Source organism: Rousettus aegyptiacus, unplaced genomic scaffold, assembly GCF_014176215.1.
Source record: "Rousettus aegyptiacus isolate mRouAeg1 unplaced genomic scaffold, mRouAeg1.p scaffold_m13_p_10, whole genome shotgun sequence".
Lineage (NCBI taxonomy): Eukaryota > Metazoa > Chordata > Mammalia > Chiroptera > Pteropodidae > Rousettus > Rousettus aegyptiacus.
The window spans coordinates 71,612,383-71,615,977 of NW_023416285.1; the positions used below are offsets into that span (position 1 = coordinate 71,612,383).

General features: G+C 34.2%; 1 pseudogene; it reads left to right on the plus strand.

The window, feature by feature from the left end:
* The first annotated feature begins 1,754 nt into the window (after nt 1-1,754).
* LOC118608820 lies at nt 1,755-1,873 on the plus strand (annotated as a pseudogene).
* The last annotated feature ends 1,722 nt before the right edge of the window (nt 1,874-3,595 follow it).

Sequence of the window (3,595 nt, forward strand, 5' to 3'; positions counted from 1 at the left end):
CTATTGATATGCTCATATGATTCTTATTTTTTAATTTGTTTACATGGTGATCACATTAATCAATGTGCATATATTGAACCATCCCTGTGCCCCAGGGATGAAGCCCACTTCATAGTGGTGTACAATCTTTTGCATATGTATCGACATTTACTTTTAATGTAAACATATTAAATGCTGCAATCAAAAGACATAAGATGGATGAATGAATAAGAAAATAAGACACTTACATATGCTGCCCACAAGAGACTCACTTTAGATTGAAAGACATACAAACTGAAAGTAAAGCAGTGGAAAAAGATGTTTCATGAAAATGAAATGAAAGGGGAAAAAAGCTGGGGTAGTGATACTTCTACTAGACAAAACAGACTAGACTTTAGAGCAAAGGTTTTAACAAGAAACAAAAGACATAGTAATCTCACTTCTGGATATTTATCCAAAGAAACCCAAAACACTACTTCGAAGGAATATGTGCATCCATCTGTTCATTGCAGCATTATTTACAATAGCCAAGATATAGAGGCCACCTAGGTATCCATCAATAGATGAATGGATAAAGAAGAGGCAGTACATATACACAATGAAATATTGCTCAGCCATAAGAAAGAATAAAATTTTGCCATTTGCAATAACATGGATGGACATAAAGAGTATTGTGCTGGTCAGAGTAAGTCAGATAGCGAAAGATAAATGCCATATGAATTCACTTATGTGTGGAATTTAAAGAACAAATGAACAAACAAAACAGAAACAAATTCATAGCTACAGAGAACATTTTAATGGTTGCCAAATTGGAGTGGGGAGAGGAGTAGGTGAAAACAGGGAAGGGATTAAGAAGTACAAATTCGTAAGTACAAAATAGTCATGGGGATGTAAAGTATAGCATGAGGAATACAGTCAATGATATTGTAATGGTGCCAAATGGGTACCTGATTTATCAGGGTGGTCATTTCATAAGTTATATAAATGTCTCATCACTATGTTATACATCCGAAAGTAACATAATATTGTATGTCAATTGTAATTGAAAAGTAAAAAGATTTTTAAAACATTGAAGAAATTGAAGAAGACACAAATAAATGGAAGCATATACCATGCTCATAGATAGTAAGAATTAACATTGTTAAAATGTCTACACTGTTCAAAGCAATCTATAGATTAAATGCAATTCCTATCACAATACCAATGGCATTTTTCATAGAACAAATAATCCAAAATTTATATAGAACCACAAAAGACCGTGAATAGCCATACCAATCTTGAGGAAAAAAGAACACGGTTGGAAGTTGCGCTACCTGACATCAAACTACACTACAAGGGTATAATAATCAAAACAACATGGTACTGACATAAAAACAGAAACATAGACCGATGGAACAGAATAGAAAATCCAGATATGGTCCATTAATCTGCGACAAAGGAGGCATGAACATACCATCGAGTAAAGGCAGTCTATTCAATAAATGGTGTCAGGAAAACTGGACAGATACATAAAAAAAATAAAACTTGACAACCTTCTTACACTACATACAAGAATAAACTCAAAATGGATTAAAGACTTCCGTGCAAGGCTCAAAACCATAAAACTCCTAGAAGAAAACCTAGGCAGTAAACTCTCTGACATTGCTCTTGGTAATATTTTTTCTGATATATCAATTTGGGCAAGAAAAACAAAAGGAAAAATAAACAAATGAGACTACATCAAACTAAAAAGTTTTGCACAGCAAAGAAAACCATCAACAAAATGAAGACAACCTGTCTATGGCCATGCCACCCTGAACAAGCCTGATCTTGTCTGATCTCAGAAGCTAAGCAGGGTCGAGCCTGGTTAGTACTTGAATGGGAGACCACCTAAGAAGACCAGGTGCTATAGGCGTTAAAAAAAAAAAAGGAAGACAACCTACTGAATGAGAGAAGATATTCACCAATGATACATCTGATGAGGGGTTAATATCCAAAATTTATAAAGAACCCATAGACTGCAACACCAAGAAAAACAATCCAATTTAAAAATGCACAAAGGACTCGAATAGACATTTCTCCAAAGAAGATATGTAGATGGCCAAAAGATATATGAAAAGATGCTCAATGTTACTAATCATCAGAGAAATGCAAACCATAATAAGCTATCACCTCACATACATCGAAATGGCTTATCATCAATAAATCAACAAACAAGTGTTGGCGAGGATATGGAGAAAAGGGAATCTTCGTACACTACAAATGGAATTTAAAATTGGCACTATGAAAAACAGTATGGATTTTCCTCAGAAAACTAAAATAGAACTACCTTATGACTAAGCAATTTTACTTCTGGCTATTTATCCAAAGAAATCCAAAATACTAATTCAAAAAGATATATGCACTCGTATGTTCACTGCAGCACTTTTTACAACAGCAAAGATATGAAAGCAACCTAAGTGCATATCAATAGATGATTGGATAAAGAAGATATGGTGTATATATACAATGGAACGTTACTCGGCCATAGAAAAGAAAAAATGAAATTTTACTATTGGGACAACATGGATGGACCTAGAGAGTATTATGCTAAGTGAACTACATCAGACAGAGAAAGACAAATACCATATGACCTCACTTTACACATGGAATCTAAAGAACAAAATAAATGAACAGACAAAATAGAAACAGACTCATAGATACAGAGAGCAAACTGATGGTTGCCAGATGGAAGAGAGGCTGGGGGCTAAGTGAAAAAGGTGAAAAGATTAAGAGGTACAGGTTAGTGGTTACAGAATAGTCAAGGGGATGTAAAATATAGCATAAGGAATATACTCAATAATATTGTAATAACTATGAATGGTGCAGATACTAGACTAATTGGGGGGATCTGTTCATAAATCATATAAATCTCTAACTACTATGCTGTACACCTGAAACTAATATAAAATAATACTGAATATCAACTGTAATTAAAAAATAAAAATAAAAAATAAAAACCCATAACTCCACAAATCATACTCCTTATATGTTTCCTTCATAGCATTTATCACTCTTATTGCGATTATTTTACTTATTTATGCTACATGTTCTTCACATATCTACTCCACTCTCCAACTACAATGGAAGCGGTATAAGATCAGAGGCCCTCTTGTATTATTGTTCCATCCACAGGTCTGAACACAGTAAAAAGACACTGAAAATATAATACGTTATGTGATTGAAAAAATAAATACCATTCACCACTTGTACCTAATGTGGTCCTTGCTTGAATTTTAGTTAGAAAAGACACCATCTTCCTCTCCCAGATATGGTGGTCCCACGGCACACAGGTTTAGGAACAACACTTTTTGCTTTTGCCTCTCTAAATATATAAAATGCGCTACACACCCAGGTTGAGCTCTCTGTATCAATTTTATACAATTACCTTATTTGACAATGACATTCTTTTTGGAAGCAAATCAGTGTGAACTCTCAATATCCCAAATTAGATCAAGCACACAATGAGTTAAAATGAGTTGGCAATTAATTACTCACCACCACTTGCCTAGGGTTGAAACAACCATATTTCATTTCTCACTGTGCTGATGTACTGAAAGGCACTATCTGTCAGGAGACCGCCCTTGTATTTTTTTCT